This window comes from Diabrotica undecimpunctata, chromosome 2 (assembly GCF_040954645.1).
Source record: "Diabrotica undecimpunctata isolate CICGRU chromosome 2, icDiaUnde3, whole genome shotgun sequence".
Lineage (NCBI taxonomy): Eukaryota > Metazoa > Arthropoda > Insecta > Coleoptera > Chrysomelidae > Diabrotica > Diabrotica undecimpunctata.
The window spans coordinates 125772544-125798476 of NC_092804.1; the positions used below are offsets into that span (position 1 = coordinate 125772544).

General features: G+C 32.2%; 1 protein-coding gene across 2 annotated transcripts in view; it reads right to left on the minus strand.

Moving 5' to 3' along the window:
- Positions 1-25933, minus strand: part of LOC140434852 (5-hydroxytryptamine receptor 1-like) — a 1076278-nt gene that overhangs the window by 698352 nt on the left and 351993 nt on the right. For both annotated transcript variants that reach the window (XM_072523427.1, XM_072523426.1), the window contains exon 4: positions 4688-4718. The gene's annotated coding sequence lies outside the window, so the exon portion shown is untranslated. The remainder of the gene's footprint in view (positions 1-4687; positions 4719-25933) is intronic.

Here is a 25933-nt window from a genome sequence, read left to right on the forward strand (position 1 = left end):
TTGGGTAGAGAAAACTTTGTTTCTATAATACCTCCTCATTCCCCACATAAGCTTCGGTCTATTAATAAAACCCATATGGGCAAGTTCAAGACGTACTACAGTGAGAAAATAAAAAATTGGATTCGTATAAATCAAAACGCTCTCACACAATTTGAGTTATTCAAATTATTAGGCAAGGTATAATTAGAGTCACAGTCGGGAGAAATTACCGTAAATAGATTTAGGGTAACAGGAATCTATCCATTTGACCGTAATATTTTTTCTGACGCAGACCTTATAACAGAAAAATATGAAACCTATACAACGTTTAACTTGTCATCGCTAAACGTCATTGTACTCGAAAATAAAGCGGATTTAGGAAGCTTCGATGATAAAATCAACAAATCTTTCTCCAACGGAGCAGCTAGTACTCTACAAGAGAAGCTGATGAAACTACAACCTACATGCTCCAAATTTATTAATAAAGAGTCCATGATACTGAAAGTGATACAAATCACAAATAATTACCCCCTCTTCCTACAAAACTGACTTACAAGGTTTTCTCGCTAAAACTCTAAGCAAAAGATTTAATAACCTAAAAGGAAATAATTTGAAAATTCAGTAAACGAGGCTTCAACATTGTCGAAAAAAAGAAAAATCCAGAAGAAATCAAAAATATCCGAAATCAGCAGTGAAGGCAGTTCCAAAGCATCTGAACAATTTTTCTCAATTGAAGATGATGTTGACATAGAGAAAGTTGGGCAAGTTACAATAGACCGCCAAGATGCAGAATGATATTTTGTGAGCGGCGTTTTCAAGAAGACAGAACGGGAGAGCTTTGGATTAAATGCCTTATGTGTAACTTGTGGGCACAGGAACGGTGCTTATGAACCCGAGAAAGACACTTTAAAAACACTTTACAGCCAGATAAAATCAGAGTTAATTTTATACCGAGTCTTCTGGGCCAAAATATTTTTTTCTTCTTCATTACTCTATTTGTGTTCGTTTTTAGTGAAACTCATAAAATCAGACTTGTTTTGTTGGTTGTTCTTATTCTACGATATCCCCCTCAAATATCGTAGATGTTGTGTGTATCCTTATGTGTAACTTATGGGCACATGAACTACATGTGTAACTTATGGGCACATGAAGACAGAATGGGAGAGCTTTGGATTCAATGCCTTATGTGTAACTTGTGAGCACATGAACTGTGCTTAGGAGCCTGAGAAAGTCACTTTAGAAACACTTTAACAGCCAGGTAAATTCAGAGTTAATTTTATACCGAGTCTTCTGGGCCAAAATATTTTTTCTTCTTCATTATTATGTTTGTGTTTGTTTTTAGTAAAACTCATAAAATCAGACTTGTTTTTTTGGTTATTCTTGTTCTACGATATTCCTCTCAAATATCGTAGAGTTATTTTTGTGAAAATTTCTGCCTCGTCATATGGTGCACGCGTCCTGCGATAGGGAATTTGTTACTAATGTCAAGTTGCAGGCCATGAGTACCACAAATGGACAAAAGGATCAAATAGTCTTATATCTTTCCAGTAAGAGAGTCACACGTGTTAGATGTTTCAGTTTGTTATTTACTTCCACAGGTAGCGTATCGTCAACTTTACAATTGAAAAAAGTTATTATGATGAACAATAACAAACAAATCCGTTCTTTAGAGTTGGAATTAGAAGCAGAAATTAGTGGAGGTTAGAAAAATGAATATAAGTGTTGATTTTTATATTCGGTTTCTTCATATAACTAATATAGATACCTGTAGACCTATAGATCCGATAATATACCTTTAGTATTCTTGGAAGAACTGCCAGACAATGCTAAGTGTACTCTTCTAAAAATTTTTAATTGAATATGGTTAAATAATGTCTTTCCAACTTCCTGGAGTGATTCAATAATTATACCTGTTCTCAAACCTAACAATGCACGAACTAAAATTTCCTCATATAGACCCATCTCTCTCACCAATGTAGTATGCAAAGTCATGGAAAAAATAGTTAATAAAAGATTGCTATGGATATTAGAAAAAAATCACCTCCTGGTTAATAAACAAAGTGGATTTCGACAAAATCGAACTACTACTGATAACCTCATTAATTAAGAATCTGATATTCTTGGATCTTTAGCGAACAAGCAGGAAACTATTGCAGTATTCATAGACATTACAAAAGCACTTGATACAGCATGGCGTTACGATATTATCAGATTATTACACACTTGGAATATTAGAGATAATATCATTAATTTCATTTCAAATTTCATTAAAAAACGCAATTTTCAAGTAAGAGTCAACCACTGCACATCTTCAACAAGACGTCAAGCTAATGGCACCCCTTAGGGGTCTGTAATAAGCGCAACGTTATTTTTAATTGCCATGAATAATATTATAGCATCAAACTCCAGCTTAGTTCGTGGCAGATTATATGCGGATGATCTGGTATTAGTATCTTCAGGACAAATCATCTCACCAGTACAGCATCACTTACAAACCTCACTTCATGAGCTCGAAAACTGGTCGAAGAAAACAGGATTGCAATTTTCACTCAGAAAGTGTTTGTTATTTTCAAAGAAACGTGATCCGACTAAACCGCAACAACTAAAATTATGTAACCAAATCATGAATTATGCCGATGACATTAGGTTCTTAGGGATGATTATTGATACGAAACTCACATGAAAAAAAACACATTCCACAAACAAAAAAAAACATGCCAAAATGAAATTAATTATAAAAACTATGTAGCTGACTATATCTGCTTAATCCGTTTATAAAACCCTTATTGGATCAAAAATAGATTACGGTTCCATAGTATATGCATCTGCTAAAGAATACTTATTACACCACCTTGACGTAATTCAAAATACGGCATTAAGAATAGCTACAGGAGCATTTCGGACCAGCCCAATAGAAAGTTCACAAGCAGAAACTGGAGAGCCATCACTTAAATATAGGAGGATGCATTTATCTCTCACATACGAATTTGCTGGTAATTCTAATTCAAACAATCCATCTAGAAGTAACATATTTACTGATCGTTTTAAAAACCTATATACTGAAAATAGGAACATGAAACCGCCATTCTACGAAAGAGTTAGGCAAACCCTTAGAACTTTACAAATTCCGATACCAATTAGAAATATTCCAATATTCCAATATTTATAGAAATTCTTCCTCCTTGGATATTAAGCATTCCTTAATCCGATACATCCTTAAATATCTTCAGAAAGAACGATACTCCACACTCATTAATAAAAAATACTTTCATCAACAAACTAACAAAATTTTCTAAATCCTATGATATATACACAGACGCTTTTAAAACATCTACTAGAGTTGGGGCAGCTGTCATTACTCCAAATATTACACTTGAGTATAATTTACCATCCCTAAGCTGTATACATACTGGCGAGCTATACGCCATCTATCAAGCTCTCGTTCATATTAACTCCAGCAATATATCCAATGCTCTTATAATTACCGATTCCCTTAGTTCCATCAATACCATTAACCAACTGTACACGAAGCATCCAATTGCTCTTCTAATCAAAAAAGAACTAGCTACCATTTAAAACAATAACTATACTGTACAATTCCTATGGGTTCCTTCATACATTGGCCTTCAAGGAAATGAAGAAGCGGATCGTATAGCCCAACAAGCCAGGAACAGTGAAACCGCAGTGAAAACAGTGAAGTGAGAGATGTAGTTCTTAACGATTTAAAATCATTTATTAAAGTGAAAGTCGAAAATCTGTGGCAAAACCAGTGGGATAGTTTAACTTCAAAACTTCGCGAAGTGAAAACGTTTGTAAAACCGTGGAAATCTAAAATTCCCAACAGAACTCACCAAGTCATTGTCACTCGTCTTCGTCTAGGAAATACCCGACTTACCCACAGACACATAATTCGTCACACTAATCTTTATGTAAAAACTGTAATATCCCACTATAAGCATGGACTTGTAGAGTGCCCAAGATACCAGTTGCAGAGACAGAACAACCACATCATCGGATCAACAAATGAAATCTTAGGAGAAAATTGTAAAATTGAACGTTTGGTAAAATTCCTTAAAGATATCAATGTTTTTAACATAATCTAATATTTGTAAATAAATTATCTTATCTATATGTATATATGTCGCTAATAACCTCAGAGGTTGATGCGACTATTTTGTAAAATAAAAAAAAAAAAATTCCTATTAAAATACACAGTAAAGGTGTACCAACCACGAACACAGGGCCGAAACGGTGATAAAACCTGTGTAAAATATATGTACATATGAAAGAGAACTAAAATTGCTTGTGTCCATGTATTGTACTTGTGGATGTTTTTATTTCTATTTTACTCATAAAGTTACTAAATTATATTCTCTTTTGGTAAATTAAACATTTTTGTGTGCTTTTTAGCACCAATAGTGTGACATTAGGAGCCTATATTTCTAATCCAACGAGCAATTTTAAATTTTGCAACAAATTTATATTAGATTTAAAATAATATTTTTCCGAATCTTTTTTTTAAATAAATAACTATTTACAGTCACAACATAATCTCAGCTATTAATAAACAACTTCAGTTCATAAATAAACGCTAATGGAGTCTGCGAAAGTCTAGAAATTTCCTTGATTTTGTATTCAAAACAAAATCTTTACTTACGGCAAATTTAAATCTATTTCTAATGCATACATCAAAATAAAATTTACTTACGTTCTACAACCCGCCGTGAGTGAAGTAAAGCCTGTAAAATAAAAAAGCAAATTGAATTAGGAAAGTTTGTGTAAACTTGGTAACATTATAAATAAAACATTTCAATCGAAAAGTTAGATTGATGTCCGGGTTAGGATAGATACAGCAATTCGTCCATGTCAATTGGTTTTACAACAAAAATAAATTAGTTTAGTTTTATGAATTGAACTTGGTTTTGTGAAAACAACTTTGAAGACAATTGTAATGTTATAATCGTTTACGATAAGATCTCAAATATTATCAAACACAGTTATTATCAGTCATTCAAAAGGTGATCTTTTATAAAATATTCTGGCAAGATTTTATAACTTAAGATTATTCTTATAGCCTAAGCTGTCAGTAAAAAAGGTCGATTTAATGCATTAATTAGAGAATTTTTAACCTTTATCGGACTGACCGGGGTCTGTTTTGACCCCAGATCACAATTTTTGACTGTTACTTTATAGATCTTAATTTTTAATCGGCAGTCTTCCATCTTTCTGTGATTTATATATTGAATTGATAAAAATTATGCCTACAAAAATATTTAACGGTTAGATTAAGTTAAAACTTCAATTTTATAGGCTGGGGTCTCCTAATACCCTGGCCAGCCTTTTATGTCATCTAAAATGAATTCTAATAAAGTTGTTATAATGTGAAAATCCCATAGATAATAGAGTTTTATATGGAGAATTTCCCGAGCTACGAAAAAATTTAACGAAATAATATAACTATATTGAGTTCCAGTGCCAGTTGGTTTCTTGTCGTATTTGTGAATTGTGCATAAAATTTTGAACATGAGTTACGTTTCAGTTATATCTAGCCGAAAGCAACTGAGTAAAGATGAACTTGTACGTTTACTTAAAAGAGATGATCCAGAGCTTGATATTAATGAGGATAGAGCAAGTGATTTAGAAGACAAAGACAATGTAACAGGTAAAAGAAGAAAATGACCTTATTATTGATCAAAGCATAGAGCAAACTGAATCAACAGTTACTGACTCCGAAGGCTTACCGGTATATGTATCTAAAGATGGAAATGAGTGGTCAAGGTTGCCAAAAAACACAAAAGTGAAACGCGCAAAGACCAATATTCGTAGACATAAATTACAGTGATGATATATCAAGTATTAAAAACGCTTTCCTTCTGTTTTTTTTAGACGAAATTGTAAACATAATAGTTGTCATGGAAACTAATCGGAAGGCTCAAGTGTTATAATAAATGGAATAGTAAAAACCCAAATAAAACTAAAGTGTATGTTTGCATTTATTCTGTAGAGATTCAAGCCTATATTGGAGTATTGCTTATACTTGGAGCTTTTCATGGATCGAAAGAGGCGATCGATATGCTTTGTTGTGATGATATTGCCAACGGCCGTCTAATAATACCAGCTGCTATGTCTAGAGCTAGGTTGAAACAAATAACTTCATTTATACGTTTTGACAATTTTGAAATCAGAAAAGAACGAAAATCAGTAGATAAACTGTCCCCAATAAGAGATGTATGTGATATTTTTATTTCTAATTGTAAGAAATCACTTAATCCGGGCGACCATCTGTATGTAGATGTGCAGCTCGTGCCTTTTAGAGGAAAAGCACCATTCCATTGAGTAGGTTTTTGAATTGCCAATAAGAAAACAAGCAAATTTTTAAATCTAATAATTTTAGGAAAACAAGGTCCTAAGGCGGAAAAAGATCAAGGCCAAAGAGTTGTCCTAGACCTAATAGACCATTTACAAGGAGTGTTTGGAATAATATCTGAAAACTTTTTTTTTCGAGTTTACAACTTGCGTATAAGTTATGGAAGAAGAATATAACTCTATGTGAAACTCTTCGAAGTTTATTCCAAGGGAGCTTCTACCAGCATCATATAAAACAGCTTATTCAAGTATGTTTACTTTTAGAAAACATCGAACGTTAGTCTCTTTTGTTCCAAAACCAAGAACTGCAGTTATCTTAATTTCAAGTGAGCATGTTGACGACATAAAATTGCTCACTTAATTCATAACTATAAACCTATATAAGATATATAAATATTACTGAGTCCAGGGTAGAACAAACAAAAAATACAAGGGGGCGGTGTTATGTGTGTTGTAGAGGCAAAGACAGAAAAACTAGTAAAATATGTGTAAAATGTAACAATTTTGTATGTCTAGAACATGCAAAATCAGAGATAGTTTGTGTACATTGTACAAATAGTATGTAGTTGTTATTTAGTCTGTTAGCGTAAGCAGTAGAATGTATTTTGTAGTAATGTGTATGCTTTAGTCTAATAAATGTTTAATACTATAAAAATAATGTGTTACTGGTGCAGTTGTTTTTTTCGTATAAGCATAGTGCACCCATTTAAGAATGGTGTCCGCTCAGACCCCATCCCGTCTTTTGTGTAATATTTTGAGGCCCGTCCAATAAAGGTTAAATCTACTGTGTTATAGAGACCGAAACGATATCAGGAACATCTTCCTAGTCCATGCAGTAACAAATTTTTAGTTATTATTTATATATGAGACTTTGAAGGGGTAAATTTTTTTTCATTTAGACTGTTACAATGCCCATGGCATATAACTTTCATGAATATGACCATCAAATTGCAAAATTAATTTCGTTAAATTTCCATCAATTGTTATTGCTTAATTGGCGCTTAAAGTTGAAAAACGGTACTGTATGAAACTAGTCATAATTTTTATGAAAACTCATTTGTATAATTATTTTCATGTAGCCTTTATATTGAAGCCCTTTAAATACTCAATAAGATGCAATTTAATTAAACCCGAGCAGTTTATTTGTTGCTAGGGTATGATAATTTGTTTATCCCACGACGAAAAAAACTACAACTTAAAAAAAAACAAAAAGGTCTAATTTAAACCATATTTGATTAGAATGTCGCTTAAATGAAAACCCACATTTCGACTTTTATGCCGAATTAGCAAAATCTAAACGTCCCTTTCCCAAAAATATTTGCACAATCCTTAGAAATATTAATGAAAATACAATAAACATTTAGTATTAAATTATAAACCATAACCTTCTTTATCCATAATCCGTCGCTAGTATTTCTGGTGTGTGCAAAGCTTCAAGGCTATCCCCAATCGAGAAAACTTTATATCTTTGTTGTGTTGTCTTATTAATATTACAGCCTAAGAAGAATTAAAAAAAAACTACCAATACAAGTATACACGTCCAAAAAAATCAGGTGATGAATATAAGTGTAGACATCGATTGCTAAAGAAAGACAAGAACTGTCAACCCTTAAAGTAAACTAGGTAAATTGTCAAGGACATAGACCAAAAAAAGAATAAGAAGAAAAATTTTATGTTTATATTTAATACGTCCATGTAACTGAGACTTTACAACAATCTGAATCTGATAAAGTACATATTTTATTACTTTAAAATCTCATAAATAATTAATAACCAAAAATTAGCTATTGTACGGACTGGAGAGTTGTTTTTGACATTGCCGTTTATAACATAGAGTAGTTTTAAAAAATTCTCTAATTAATGCGCATTTTTTCTACTAAAACTTAAGCTATTAAATGAATATTTACGAGGTTCAAAACATGATGTTAAATTGTTATTCTCCATATCCATATAAATTTAAATACGTTTTAAGTTCTTTATTGCTCGTTTAAGTTGTAATCTCAAAAATAAATAAACTGACAAATTCCACACATAAGTGATGATGAGTATTCATTTTATAGCGTTTAAAATTAAATTGTAACTTTTATTATATATTGCAACTATATATATACATATATATATATATATATATATATATATATATATATATATATATATATATATATATATATAATTATATATATAGAGAGATAGAGAGAGAAAAGAAACTAAGAAAAACTAATTTTTGATTAAATATAGTACTGTGACGTCCTCTCGTGGGAGTCACTATCCGGGTAGCTTTTAGACAGTCAGAGACAGAGTTCAAAATAAAAATAAAACTTTATTGTCTTCCTTAAATTAAATTGACAAAAATCTTATGTACATATTTACAATTTAGTTTAGTCTTCTCAGTACCTGGCCTATTTATTCAAATTAAGCTTGACCTTGTCATATGGAACTGGTCTTATCGGCAAACGAGTGTGTATCTGAAATTTTAGGGTAACGTTGTATCGATTTAATAACAGCGGACGATAGGTATAAAGAAAGGAAAGGAACTCAACACGTCCCTTAAGTGATTCGGGTTAATAGGACACTCCTCGACAGTCTCAACACGACTGTTTCAGAGTACGGGTAGTGAAAAGCTCAACACGCTTTTCGGGTAAAGACGGTAAAAGAAAAGGAAACAACTTGTGAACTCAACACGTCCGCAAGCCGGGGTAGGGAAGAGAGAACCTTCAGTCAACACCTGTCGATTCTGTCTCTGTGAGGAAATGTTGCCGTTTATATAGCGGAGCTTTGCCCTTTCTACTGTCGATACACTCCTACTTCATGGGTTGGTTCGCGCGCACGCTGGTTTAACGGTGATGGCTTGGACTCATCGTTACAGTACGGTTCAAGAAACTCAAAACTATTATATATATATATATATATATATATATATATATATATATATATATATATATATATATATATATATATATAATTATATATATATATATATATATATATATATATATATATATTATGAACAATTTAATGTGTGTCCAAACTAGTCCAATCTCTTGTATTTTTAAGAATGTAAAGATCAGAAATGTAAAGGTCTTCCCAGTCGTCTCTGATATAGCATATGTAAATCTACATTTTAAAAGCTTCAAAACACCTTTTAGTATTTAATTTGACCATTCACGTTTCACGGCCGTATAATAGAACTAAATAAACATTTTTTCAAATGCTGATCTTGCTAGCTCTATTTGAATTCTAACATTTAACCCCTTCCGCTATATCCTATCTATGTATGTATGGATATTTTTAGATATGGCGAACTTTACCACAATATCCACTTACGGATAATCATATAGGGGATATGAATGCACTCTGTAAAAGAATGGTGTAGTAGGGCTCTGTAGATTAATTTAGATCGCAGTAGGACGTGGATATCCATACGTCAATATCATGGTTAGCCGTTTTTTTTAATACCAGAATAATGTAAGCAGCTTGAGATCAACGTTCAGTCTGGTGCCAACCCAATTCAGCGGCAAGATATTTATTTAGTGCACGTTTAGAGTTTCCCTAGAAAGTACTTCTTTTTCTTGCCTATTAGTTACATAATTTTATTTTATATTAGTAAAAATGGATTCGGATCTCGAGAGTGATAGCGATTTGAGATATGAAATGTCTAATAGTGACTTCGAGAGCGATTCAGATAGCAATTATTCATTAGGCAAGGCAAAATATTTTCCTTATGTCCCAGTGCGTCTGAACTTTAAGGATATACCCGGAATTTTTTTTATATATATCAGCAAGGATATATATGACATATTGCACATTTTGAGAACAAAAAACCTTTTTTTTCCGAGAAAATAGTAGTCTTTGCCAAAACCTACTGAACAGTAATCGTGAAGTGATTGTAGATAATTGGTATACATGCGTTTGTCTTTGCGAGTTTCTATTGACACAAAATACTTTCCTTACAGGCAGTATAAGACCAAATAAGAGCGTTCCATGAGAATTAACATTGGTTCCTTTAGATAAGCAACAATCATGTTTGTTCGCAAATGTATGCTCCTTCTAGTTCGCTACAAGGATAAGAAAGACGTTTATCTGCTTACCAGTAAACATACTGCAAGATTTTGCGAAAGAGAACGATATGTTGGAGGAGGAAATGTTCTCTTTTATAAAAAACCGAAACTTATTGAATTCTAAAATGAAAATATAAGATCAGTTGATGCAGTGGACCAAGATATTAAACCGTAAAGTCCTTTTACATCGTATGCTATTGAACTTCAGAGTATTTAACAGCCAAGCCCATCAAAAACAAGTTTCAATGTATAAATATACAAAACTCAGCTACCTTGGGATATTTCTAACATATACTAAATAATATCAAGAAATGATTGATAAAAAAAATCAACCTACTACATCTGGGAAACCGTTGCATACAATGGCCGATTTCCTAAAAAAATTGGAAAAAAGATAGCTCTACGAAAAGTTTGTGTAATTTGTAAAAGATGTTGAGTGCATAAACTAACGAGAAAATGTTGCATTGCTTGCGAGGACATACCTGGACTTTGCTCAGCGGAACGTTTGAACATTTTGAAAGTTTTCATAAGTAATAAAAATAATGTTCTTTAATTTTTTGCTCTGTTCTGAATATAATTTAATTGTTCATTGTCTTTTTTTGTATTTCTTATTTTTAATATTTGGCGTGACTTTATAAATTAAACATATAGATACATCTTAATGATATCCAGATGTGGATATTTTGGTAGTAGAATTGATATCCAAGGGTGGATATATACCCTTATGTAGATATTCTGGTAAACACTACAAATCTATAATATAAAAATGAATTGCAAAATGTATTGGTAAGCGCATAACTCAACAACGCATGGAACAATCTTAACAATTCTTTTTTTAAAATGTTCCTTGAAGTCTAAGGATGGTTTTTACGGTGAAAAAAATTCGAATCATTTTCGGGAAAACCCTAAAACACCTCTTTTCTTTTTCCCATATAAATATTTTCTAACTAAATGTAGAGTCAATTTGAACTTTATTATTCAGTAAAGTTTATATTAAATTACAGGTACTCACTGTTGACTAAACAATGTAGGTGTGTTCCTAACGTCGAAGAGTCAATTTGCGCTTTATTGTCGCTGCACAAAGTTCAAATTCAATCAAATGTGTGCGCGTTCGTGTGTGTGCGTGTTCACGTTGGAGGATCTAATGCGTTCACACAAAAGTAATAATATCGTGAACCCGACTGAATTGAAAAGTCAAAAAATGTAAGAGGTATAGATTTGATTGGCCTCGGAATATTTTTTCTTTTGTCTTAGTTTCGAAACGCGACATAAATTGCATCAGTTTTCACGTCGTTGCATCTGTCAAACAAACCGCGTTAAAAAGCGTTTATTATCTTTAATATTTATTTTATTATTAATTTTATATACTCTATACAAATACAACATTGTTTTGGCTTAAATGACTTGATTCCAAGTCATATCAAATTAAAAAAAAGTTAAAAAAAGCTAAAACGTAGTATTATATCCTCTTTGATTATATTCTCTTTCATAGACAAAGTCGAGATTTCACCGAAAACAACCTATCAATATGCCGGTGTACGTTGGTGTACACATACGTGTTGCTTTTCTTGGATTTTCTGTTACCTTATCTACAAAGTTTTCTTTTGTCAACTTGTTAAACGAAACAAATTCTCCAGTTTTCTTCGATTTTATTTTTGATTGATTGTTTTATAATAATATCGTGTTTTGTGCAAAGTGTTGGAATACCTGTGATTAATATATTCGATATACATCCTATAAGATGAATTAGTTGAGGTAGAAGAACCCGAAATGTTACAAACCAAACTAATTACCGATCTAATCATACTGTACAAGAACGAGACGACCGAAATGAACGTGAAAGAATTCGTATATCACGACCACCGAAAGAGAGAGCGAGAGATTAACTATATGTTGTTACCAGGTTATTCCTGCATCCAAATGTATCCCCAGAAAATTCGCATGGGTTAAACATTGTGGTAGAGCAACGTTTTCAACACAAGTGTTATGTCTTAAACTAAAATTAACACTTTGTGATTTAGAGTTGTTCAAAGAGTAATGAGTAGTTAAAAACCAATTGAATAAGTTTTTGTTAGATGTTTGGTAATCAAGGGTGTCGAATTCAAAAGGGTGATAGCTTACATAGAAAGTAGTGTCATCAGCAAATAAAACAGTGTTAACTGTTTCATTTTGAGAGTACACTAGATCATTAATATAGATAAGAAATAATATACTAGACTAGAGACTAGACTAGAAATGTACGCATGATAAAAACAACTGTGAAGCCATTAATATTTGCAGAATTTCACGTATTGTATAGAAAACTGGGATAGTGTCTCTAACTGGGACATTTACCTTATAAACTTCTGTTGTAATTGGTATATTTGATTAAAAATTAAATAAAAAAATCCGAATGGATTACGACAGTTGATTTTGTGCAGAACGCACGTTTTCGATCTGCACCTTAAAGGTTGACCTTTCTAAACCTAAAGTAGTTGCTATAATTTATTGCTCATATAATTTAAGAAAATTAAAAAGAGTAGTCTCAAAACTAATTTTATGGAACTGCAGTAATTGCAAGAGGTAACTTCCCTCTCACTATTCACGAAATACAAAAATTTATATCCTTTTTAAGTTTATAGACGCTTCCTGAATATATATTTTTTATTATAGCTACAAAATTTTTAATTTTCTCGTCTCCCTCATAAGATTTAATTTTAGATTATATTGTAATATTTATCTGCAGCTGATTTTCACAGATCGTAGCTCCCATTATTGTTCTAGAGAATTTTATTTTCAAATGCTCGCTCTGCGAGAATCCTGAAGTGTAATGGATGGATTAAAAAGAGTGATTTAAAGGGATATAAAAAGTTCCCTAGTTACCATATAAATGTGAAATGGCATAAGCGAAACTGTAAAATAAGAGAAGAGATATTTATCGTCAATTCAAAAAATCAAAAGAAATTAAATTATTTTTTAAATAAGTTGCCCGAAACATAAAATTCAACAACCAAGTAGAAAGTATAGAAAGTAATTTATATTATATCGTATTAAGTATAGAAATTATGGATAACAGAAACCAACATGTACTGCAAATGTTTAAATAATATTTACAACCGATTATCATGATTAGGAAGATGATTGGTGTCAACTAAGCTCACTTTTTTTTCTACATGAACTAAAATTTTTATAGAAAAACACAAATAAAATACGTTACAGAGAGTCTTTAAAGTTTATAAGAGGAAACATATTATGTTTTCATCCCTTATCTTTCTCTTTATAAACAATTATACTTTTTATAGACGGATTGATTGATACCTCTATAAAAGGTTCTGACACTGTTTTTCTTGTAGCATGTTCCAGTTAAAAATTGTTTTTATATGGGATTAAGCTACAATTAACTATAACAAAAACTACATTCTTAAACACATATTGGTTATACATTATAACAAAACATTGGTTATACATTTCCCAGAATTGTGTCCATTCCCTTATGCACTTCACGTTACATTTTTTTTTATTTAAACACAAAATTAACCGCGCAGGGTTATTAATGAATATAACAAATACATGAAATATTACATTAAATAAAATTGAATAACTTGATGTCTTTTAAATAGCTTAACACTGTCGAAATTTTTTTTGGGGTGAACTGTCTTGAGATCATCATCTGTGAATCCGTGGGATCTTCTTTTTTCCTTGAATTGTGGACAATCAAGCAGGATATATTTCACAGTCAGTGGGTTAGAGCATGAAGATAGGTACTCCGCCACTGACCTGTTGTGCTACTCTGTGTTTTTGGAAAACATTGATAATTTTGAAGATTTATATTAACTTGTTTAAAATGATTTTCTTGAAGACATAAGATCTTTGGGCATAATTCATTTATTAATAGGTTTAACTGTTCCAAATGGGTATAAAACCCATTAAGATTCCACTGTAAAATAAAGGAATTGGACATGTTAGAATTCTGCCTGAGATAATTGTTGATCTGTTTCTTCTGTGGAACAGATATTATTGGGCTGTAGTTTCTTGTTTAATCTGGTTATTATTATTTTTTAATTTTGAATTGTGGGTATAAGCGTGAACAAAATTAAGGATCTCAATTAGCTTGGTAGTTTCATTCGAGTAATCTTTTGAAAATATTTCAGGGTGTTTGGCATATATTGTATTTTCTAGAAAGTCACATATTTCATTATAATTTAGGATAAACGGTGGTGATCTGTTTTCTATTTTGTCTTTCATTAACTTCAGTGAAAGTAAAAGTTCTTCGCGGGAATTTCTGGTTGACTTTTTTGGTTAGAGCATTCATACTCTTAGAAAAGTCATTTTTGAGACGGAGTTTATACCCATCTGATGTAGTTCTTATTTAATTAACGAGTTTGGAACAGTAGGACAAGCATTTGATATGACTAGTCTTTGAGCTGAAGAGATAAGTCTTCTTATTTCTACTTCAGTTTCTTTTATATTAACATATTTGTAGGAATGTAGTAGTAAATCGACTGCATTTTTAGATGTTAAATATAGACATATTCTATTGCTGGCAATTCTGGAAGCGAAGGATACGTTACGTGGACCAACTAGTGTATCAACGGCGATGATATACTCATGAACTTTAGTTCCTTCAATACTGGAAAGTAATATAGCTTGTTCTTTTGTTGGATCTTTAAATGTGTTGACAACACTGGAATATGAGACGTGAGATGAAGTGTGAGTAGTATTCATAGTTTTATTCGAAGTCATGGTTGATTAATTATAAGTCCGGCCCTACCACCGGTTCGAAAACCGGTGTGGATATTGACCCAAAACTGGATTTGTTTCTACTTATTCGGAACGTTATAGGTTATATTAATATTATAAAATACTAAAAAGTAATTTTTGGTACTCACGTAACGTTTACTTGGTTGACTTGAAAGTAGCACTATAAAGATTTTCTCCAATAAGTTTACTACCTTTTTACTGTAGAAGTTCGCACACTACTTAGTTTTTAACCAGTTTTATTAAAGAAACTGTGAAAAATACTTTATTAATAATTAATAATGAGTATTGTTGAAAGAATTTTAACTATAATATGTATTCTGACTTTTCACGTTACATTTTATTTTAATGCGTTTACTCTACTTTTGATCTTATAGCATATTTCCTATAATTCTTTTCACTATTCTCAACTACACTGTTCACAGTAGCCTTTATATTGTAACTCTCAGATCTTTCTGATGTATACTGTATTATTGGCCCTACACTGGCATCATCAATTCTTGGCTTTATCTCTATGTTTATAGCAAAAGTAACCGAAGACTAAGTTTATTTTAAGTAAAATAAAAAGTATTAGAAAAACTTCAATTCCAATAAATTATTTTTATTGTACGTTCAATAACAAACCACCAAATAAAAAACTAATTCCAAAATATTGACTGATGTAACAACAAATAACATTTTTTTTTGTTCCAGAGTAAGATATTGTTCAGAAAATATTTTTCAAATATGGATTCTAAAATCGAGTATTTCCTCCTCAAGCTCGAATAACAGTACCCATCCTTTCTGTCACAGATTAGATCAAAGCAGCAATCTCGTTCTGCAGTTTTTGTTCTCACTTGTCTATTACCGCCTGGTCAAACGCTACCATAGTTTTAATTTGGACATTCGTCCAATGTTCCATATCTCAATCTGCATAATCACGACAGAATTCCAAGCGTTTTCGTTGATTAGCTACGTCCAATTAAAGACATGTAGCAGGTACCTAATACATATACTTAGGAATTGAGCTAACTAGTATCGGATAAAATGAAGAATATATAAAATATTGGGATTATAAAATAAAGGCAAGTGGTAAGGAAACCGAATGCAATATAATAGCAAAAAAATATAAAAACTTAAAAAAATATGAGAGGGTGCAAAAGACGAATCGACAATACGATATTAAGACCACTGTTAACATATTATTAATTAATTAATAAACGCCAATGTATTAAGTATTGAAAATGAACTTTCAGAGAAGAACCTCAAGAAAATCTCGTTTAGAACATATAAGAAATTTCAATATTAGGAAACAAATGGTATTACAAAGAAATATAATCGAAGACATTGAAAAACAGCAACATGTGTGTAACAAACACTTTAGATGAATTGAAGACCTTGTGACAACATTATGGTAAGCCACGAAATAAGAAATCTGAGATATTAAGGGATAAAAGATATAAAAAAGTTAAAAATACTGATTTAACTGTAAAAAACTATAACTCTTGTGATTTGATTGTGTTAATCAATAAAATTCATAAACGTTTGTTATTTTACAGAAAAAATTTATTAAAATTTTCTTTGTATTTTGTTCTTGGTGAACTGTTACAGGTTTCCCTTTTCCTAACCCTTTCACGTCAATCTGTCGAGTTTTTTTAAGACGCGAATTCACGTCCTCCGCAAAGTTTTGAAAATTTTACATAAAATTATACGCTTATTTGCGTCCTAATAAAAGGTAAAAAAAATATACAACTATTTTGTAGTAAAAATCAAGTTATAAAAACAAATTTATTTATTGATTGTGAAGTGTACAGATACATCAATTTGTATAAATACAGAAAAGTAAGGAAAACGGGGTTACTTGTAAAATTGTTTCTGGTATTCTACAAAACAATAAACAACTTATCATAAAATATATGTGAATCAATCAATATTAGGAAAATGTGAATTGCCAGCTTCTTGTACCACTGCAGTGTTCTTGGAATTACTGGATAATATGCCACTAGTTGGTCCTGTTTGTCAACTCCACTCATATATTTTTTATATATAGCAAGAGGTAGCGGCTTTTCATTTTCGCTTCCTCTTGGACTTATGATTGTGGTCATATGATTTTTAAATTCTGGAGAAATATATTCTACTTCCCTTTTATCGCGGTATTAGCTAACACCAGATCTTGGTGTAACCTTTCTTTTTTATGTGTTTGGCTGTTTTTATTGATATATTGCCTATATATGTAAACGAGCAAAAGGTGCTTGGTTTTTTTTTCTGATGGTGGAAATACTAATTTGATGGCTTTTAATCTTTATAACATGCTATGGTAGGCTGTCAATTTATGTTGTGTAGGATGGGATGATGAATTGTGTATAGTCAGTGTTATATTGTTCTTCTTCTTCTTCTTCTTCTTCTTCTTATATAGACATAACTCTGTCTGTTTTTCAATGTGCCTCCAGTAAGTTGTCATTCCATCGTTTGCGTGGTCTTCCTACTGCTCGTCTTCCTATTGGGGAACCGTCTCTTGCCGTCTTTACTACTCTATTTGTTGTGATTCGGCTTAGATAATCGTTCCATTTTATTCTTCTATTTCTTACCCAGTTTTTGATGTTCTCCACCTTGCATCTATGTCGTATATCTGTACTTCTAGCTCTGTCCCATAGTGTCTTACCATCAATTTTTTATGTCTGTGTTTCTAACATCCTTTTTGTTCTCTCTGTGTCAGGTCTTGTTTTTGCCGCATATGTCATTATTGGTCTGATGACTGTTTTGTAAATTCTGCCTTTCGTTTCCGTAGCTAGATAATGTGATGCCTAGATATTTAAACTCCATCACTTGTTCTATTATCTGACCTTCCAGCTCCAATTTACATCTTAGTAAATTTGCTGTTATAACCATGCATTTTGTCTTTGTTGGGGAAATTAACATGTTAAATTTTCTGGCGGTTATATTAAATTGGTGCAGCATACGTTGTAAATCATCTTCACTTTGAGAGTAGTATTACGTCGTCTGCATAGCAGATTATTTTAAGTTGTTTTTCTCCCATTTGGTATCCTTTTTTAGTTTTTACTTTTTTTATTATTTCGTCCATAATCAGGTTGAACAATAGAGGACTCAGGGAATCTCCCTGTCTTATCCCATTGCCAGCTTCAATAGGGTCGGTTAGTTCTTCTTCTACTTTTACTTTTATTGTGTTGTTTTGGTAGATATTTTCGATCGTTTTGATTATTCCTAGAAGTATGTCTCTTGCATTCAGTAATTTTAATTTGACCCGGTCAAATGCCTTTTTAAGGCCCACGAAACATAGATATGCCGGTTTGTTGTATTCTAATGACTTATCTTGCACTTGCCTCATTATAAATATATCGTCGGTGCATGATCTTCCCGACTTAAAACTTTGTTGTTCTTCTGCTAGTGTTATAATTTCATTCAATTTATTTGTTATCACTTTGGTTGTTAATTTGAGTGATGTGTTTAATAAATTAATTCTTCTGTAATTTTTCGGGTCCGATTTGTCTCCCTTTTTGAAAAGAGGTATTAGGATGCTTGATCTCCATTCTTGAGGAATTCTGTTTTGTTCCATTATTTTTTGAATTAGTTTTAGTAGTTGTTTGGTAAGATCTGGTCCTCTATACTTTAGGAGTTCGTTTGGTATTCTGTTCTCTCGTGGTGATTTTCTATTTTTTTTATTTTCTTAATGCTTCCTTTACCTCTTCCTCCTCAATATTTATTTCTTCGTTTGTCGTCACCTCTGGTGTTGGTGGTTCATCATCGTCACCTTTAGCAAACAGGGATCGAAAGTAGTCTACCCACGTTTCCTTCTGAATGTGTTTCGTTTTTATTAGTTCGTTCATCTCTTTTCTTTGTCCTCTGATCATTCTCCATATTTCTTTTTGTGTTCCGAAGAAATCGTGTTCCATCTGTTTTGAAAAACTCTGCCAGTGTTATATTGTTAAAAGTGTTATTTGTTTAAATAGTTCATTTCCTTGAGTAGCCGTAACTTAAAAGCCATTAACCTCCAGTTCTTACTCTGACATGAACGGTTATCGTAAAAACAACGAGCTCTTTATAACTTGACTTGTTCTTTATAAAAACATATAAGTGGTATAATCATCGATACTTATTTACAAAGCCCAACTTTTTTATACTAAAATGCAGGAGCAGTGGTTAATTTGAGCAGAGGTATACTTTGCTTTAAGTGAAACGGGATTTCTAATTTTATCTTGCTTGTAATTCACTCGTTTTTATTTTTTCGGTTCCTAGCAAAGTTTTATTATCAACTCGATCTATGTGTAGATTTAGTAAAATATTTTGAACTGTGTCTTAATCTGCGTTATTAAAATGTTTTTGTTGCCTTAATCTTAATTGGACGGCGTTATGCATCACTTAACCAAGCGCCAAAAATTGATTTTGGATAGTTGACTTCAAAGTGTTCACTCTATTAAAATTGACTATATGTTCCAATTGTCGTAATTTTTTGTTTTCGAAGACAGTTTTTTATGTTTTCTTTAAGTGCGAAATAGTAACTTTGCCAATGTTGAAGAAAAACGAAAAAAAAAGGCTTTTGGTCGACTTACGATTTTCGCCACATTGTGTAATTGTGTTATACCTACATCAATAGACCAAGCGACATGGAGGTCAGTTGGTGTCATGCGTAACTAAAATATCACTTTTAGTGAATGATTGGTAGGCCACAAGCTATTATTTCTTTTTGGGTATGAAAATAACAGTCGCTGTTTTGAATATTTTATATTACTTAAGAAATTAGTCAAAAATATAAAAAAAAAACTTGAACTCAGTGTTAACGGTTGGTACAATTTTCTGAATATTATGAAAATAGTAAACAAACATTACTCATCTCGTATGCCAAAGTCTAAGTCTACATCAAATCCGTCAGTGTCATCTTCTATTGTATTGTTACTGAAAAGGGAGCGATACAAAGGTTTTGCATCATTTGGTATTAGGTGCGTTATAGATCTTAAGTTGTTAAGTTTTGGGCACAGAAAGTGGCTTGCCTGTGGGCCAAAAAGGAATCAAGGAGTGGTTACTTAGGTATTGCATTGCAACAGGCCGTCCTTTTTAAAATTCTTTGTAAATATTTACTTCAACTTCACTAGTCTTAAAAGAAGTTGTCATAAAGTACCCAATGGTATATCTTTTCTTATTTTAATTTCTCTTGTTTTAAACAAGCTTACCTTAATGTTTTCTATGTCTGATTTACGGTTTGTAATCATAGTTTCCAACTTCTTTATTCCAACGAATTATTCTTTTTTCATTCTGTGAATTACTAGTGGGTTATTTTTACGGGATTTTTTTATCACGTTTAGGTAATCATTAACGGTATATAAACGTTGTTAAAATTTTAGAGCATTTTCAAAATCTCCAAAATCACTATTATTGGATAAAAGCTATTACCAGGAAAGAAATTGCGTAATGTAATTCTTTCAATGGTAGGATGAGGTAGATGAGTCTGACCACAAAATTACATGTTTTGCAGAAGTAACATCTTCTTCAATGTGTTTCTTAAGACAACTGCCTACGTCCTGGGCTCCCCGACCAGCTTCACCTTCTATCCAAATATAACAATGACCTTTGTTATTCTTACCGCTATGGATACCAAAACAAATGGTTCCCACTTCTGGTTGATCGTTGCTCATCTTCATGTCTAGCTTTCTTCTAGATTGTGCATTTTCAGCTTCTTCTAAGTGCACATTTTTTTCTTCTTTTAACTTGCTTAATTGTTCGTTATCTGCGCAATTTTTCATTTCTAATTCGAAACAATCACATTTACAAGTATGTTTTTTCAACTTTTTTCTTTGAAGATTAAATCGTGTTAAAAACATTTTTTTGTAAAACGAAAATTTAACAGGCTCATTGTCTGCTTGTTCAATATACAATTCATACATTTTACTTGCATGTTGTATAAATACATACATGTTGTATCTTTTGTTAGGTATTCTCTTTCAGTGTTAGCTCTTCTGTAATGTGACTATTATAGAAAAATTTAAGCAATAACTGCCACTACTTCTTAACCTGAACGCCTCAACAAGTTGCCAACGTCACCATTGTTAACAACGTTTATGTACATAGGTTGCCAAATATTCGATTTACAATCATTAAAACGATCGCAAGAGGCGCTTGGTATACTGATGCAAAACTAATACACAAAATTAGACGCTTGGTCTGGTTATGCAAAATTCAAAATCCAGAATAAAAAAAGGCACTTGGTCTTTTTAAATATAGCTGGTTAACCGTTACTAACATGTTAATGGGATTTATTATGTAGATAGTTTATACTATTTTCCACCAGAAAGGGCCATAATCCACAATTTGAGAAAATGGCGCTTAGTCTAGTGATGCATAACGCCATCCAATTATCGTCTCAATATAAGTATGGCAAGTATCAGGCCTAGGTAGCTTAATTCCTATGTTATATTCAGTAAAAAATATTTTTCTATATGTACATAAAAATTTGTATACAGTTCTGTAATTATCATATCGCAGTTCAAATATTTCTTCTTTATATTTTTGCCTCTGCTGTAATGACTTTGATATTTAGGAAAACATTATCTTTTTACTACACGGTTTGCCGGTTTGCCAATTTCACGTAAACTAAAACTTGTCTTAGTTTTTTTGCAGTATAATGCCGTTCTGAATTTAGGTTTCTTTTTATTTCATTTCGATAAAAGTTTTGCACATTTTTTTGTCTATCTGGTTGGGCACTTCTCCTTTGGATTTATTTCGTTTATAACTTAACTTAGAATGCAACTACATTACTGTACAGTAATGCATTGGTTAGTTATCATTTCGATAAAAGTTTTGCTTATTTCTTTGTCTATCTGGTTGTGTATTTCCCCTTTGGATTTATCTTGTTACTCTCGAAAAGCCTAGGTAACGGTTCCTGTAATTTACCCTAGAATGCAACTGCAATACTGTACAGTAATCCAATATTGGTTAGTGATCAGTGCGGTAGTATCTGGGGGCTCGAGAGACTGAGACCACGGAAGCTCTGAAGAAGACATCAGATAGGATGTCGAAAGCTCGGCGTATTAATTCTTTTACTAGTATTACTTTTAGTTCTCGGTTTAAAAGTATATATATATATATATATATATATATATATATATATATATATATATATATATATATATATTATGGTATTATGGTAATTAACTTCATACTATATCCTATTGGCAGAGATTCCTGTAGATTGCAAGTAAATGTTTGTTATAATTAAAAAAATAAAAAAAAATACTCATAAAACTTTTAAACTAATTTAATACCTCCATTATTTATCTTATAAATGCAACTTATATAAAACACAATTTCGTTTTCGCCCTTGAGCCTTTAAAAACTCCCTTTTCTACTAAAACAATATATTCAGATATTCGCATTACTGAGTTTCTAAAAAGTTTCAGTTTCTTTTAAACAACTCACATTTTATTTCGCTTTTTATCCAATATACGTGTATATTCTCGAAAATTAAAATACAGCTTATACACACTCGACTGCATGCTTTTCACCGATAAAATTCTGAAATATGTGGAAAATCCTTTCCACTTTTCGACGCTCTGTTACTCGGCTGAACACTGACTGTAACTGAGAAAATAAAAAGAAAAAACAGACACCTCAAGTTACGGTCGTATATCAATCATATTCCATCTTTCAGACGTTGACTTAGTAGGTGTATTTCTTACTGAGAAAATAAACAGAGTTTTGTCGGGTAAAAAATTTAGTATGTTAGGAAACAAATAATTATTGTTTTTTTTATTTTTAAAAAATATTAAGAAATTTTTTTATACGATTAACTCTAGAATACTCTTGTACGTAAAAATTACGTATCATTGCAAAAACTCGCTAATTACTGTCAAACTCTCCCACTCCAAGTACTAGCTGTGCCTCGAGTAGGCTATTAGTTAGTAATATTTTTTGCCAGTTGTAATATAAATCTCGACTCAGTAGGTGCTAGTGTGTCGAGATCCCTGAAGGACAACACGTAAATTTTACGTGTGAAGAGCATTAATGGGTAAATAAACGTACGTTAATATAAGAGTTTTATCGGACATTTTTTTATTATAAAATGAGCAGAAAGGCGCTAAACATATGCCGAACTTGAACGGTTGATTTACGAGAGTAGTGAAAGTGAGGAAGAAGATCATATTGAAGTGGATAGCGCTGGAATTAATAGTAATTCTGATGACAGCATTGTTCATGTAGGGCTCCCCTCTCTGTCCCCAGAGAGGGGAGCCCTACAGTACCAATTTTCTGGAGGTATTTATTTAATTTGGTTTGTGCCAATTGTTAAACTAATCTCAATAATTTTTAAGGTGCCGCTATTGATCCCCATCTCCAAATTATTACTAAAAAAGCCCTATAATTTGACAATACTTGGGACGATCCGGAAGAATAAACTACACATTCCATCATAATTATTGGAAAATAATAAGCAATGCCAGATCAACACGTCTATGTACGAATATAGTAAAACTTGCTCCTTGGTGTCCTATAAACCTAAAAATAATAAAATAGTGAATCTACTATCAACAATGCATAATAAGGGAACAGTTAACACAATACAAAAAATACAAAAACCCGAAATGATAATATATAATTCCACGATATAAGTGGCAGTCGATACGTTTGACCAAATGTGTCAAAATATGTGTGCGAACCGCAAGACCAAAAGATGGCCGATGTGTATATTTTATAATATGATCAATATGGCTTGCATCAATGCCTACGCTATTTATTCGCATAACGTTTTTACTCAAGGTGAAAAACGCTTACAAAGACAGCAGTTTATGACGGAGCATCATAAAAAACTTACAGAACCTCACCAGACAAGTCGCTTAGAAAATAAAAAATTGAACCGTGAATTGAAAAAAAATATTTCTGAGGTCTTGAAAAAAGAAGATACTCGCGAAGTCGTAACAGAAAACCAAAAAGGTCCAAGGAAGTATTGCTCAATCTGTCTTAGTTTTTATTACTTTACTCCGTTTGGAGTACCAGAAACTGAATTCACTACGAATTTTGACCATGATGAACGGCATGTGGAATGCAATTTTTAGGTTCCCTTGCCGAGTAATTTATCAAGCTGTTTGCTTTGCAAGTTTTAGAGGGCACAGTGGTAAAAATTTGAATTCGGTTTCGCCAGGTAGAAATCGTTTGATTTCTCTTTTTGTTTTTACTACTACTATTACTTCTTGGCAAATATGTAGTATATAAACTATCAGTTACGGCCCTATATGTATTGACCTTTATTCAAACTTACCCTTAGTCGTTATCCGAGGTCTTTTAGTTGGTATGTCACTGCTGTTCTGTGAACTTTCTGTTTCGTAGTCAGGATCTTCTTCAGACTCATTCTCAAATGGATCATCATTATTATTACTCATTATCAGATATTTCATCCCATAATGCATGAAGCCGGTCCTGCTCTCTCATATGATGACATTTTATACACTTTATACAAGAAAAACTACCTTTAGGAATAAATTAACTGCACGATGCAACGTTTAGAGTTGAACTAAAGGCCGGTTTTCACGCTACTACTTATTGTACATTTTGTTGGATAGGACAAATCCTATATAATAAAACGTGGCATGTAAACAGCAAAACGTACGTCTTGTCGAATTGAAATGAAATCCAAAGTCAGATCGTAGAAATGATGGGAGAAGCATAGTTTTGCGAGAACTGATAGGATAAAACGTTATGTGAAAATACATGTTCAGACAAGTCGTCCGATCTTGACTTATTTGACGACTAGTTCCACTGCAGTTCGTTTCATTTTTCCCAAAAAAAGCCTAATAATGTCAGATTTGCGACAATGTACCCACGATTTTTTGGGGAAGTTGCTGTGTTGCTGTGAGTCTTTCATGGGGTGTAATGGCTTTTCTCATGAGGTGTCTTATTTCAATATGTATGGTGTTACCAACTCTACCAATTGACAATAGGCTGAGGTGTCCATTCGCAAATAATTGCGCCAGTCATCTGGTTCGCCTCTTTTAGTAACGAGACGTGGGAATACTGGCTTCTTTTTAGAAGCCCACTCTCTTGACCATCTTGTCTTTTCCCTCTTCATCCCCTTTTTCCTCAGTTGTAGTATCTTTATAGTTGAAAAAATAAAAGAAAGCAGCCGTGTTTCCTCCATAATAAAAAAAAACACTAAACAAACTTCACACAACTCAAGACTCTGAATTAGAAATAAGGTAGAAAACGGAAGGAAAAACGTAGTGTGTATACACTGGACAAAACGTACATTTTGTCGTACGTTTTATATGACCCACAAAACGTACAATAAGACGTAGTGTGAAAACGGGCCTTTACAAATACAAGCCAACGTCACGCTACCGTTTTAGACAAGATACGACAAGTCTAGACCGTGTATCCGTACTTATACTTATACACGAGGCGTAGAATAAAAAAATGCTTTTCCAGGCCACGTGTACATTTTTCGTACACTAGTCAAACTACAAAAAGTATAATTAAATTATTTAAGCAATGTATCTAAGGTATGTTGATTAACAATTTTAAATACATTCTCATAAAAAAATTAGTATGGCGCACTACCCTTATGGTGAATTTGGTGTGGCAGGAACGTGTTAATTGATTATTTTGTTGCCCTTATTAGGCAGGTAGTTATTTTGCTTAGTAAGTTAGATCCTTATATATTGGTAAATACAGTTTTATCTGCTTTATACATAAGATTATTATATTATGACTAATACGTTGGACGGGGACAATCCCCTATCTGGCAAATATCTACCAGATAAAAAGATAATATGGATATAGATAATAAACAGTATTATTTAAAAAGCAAATACATT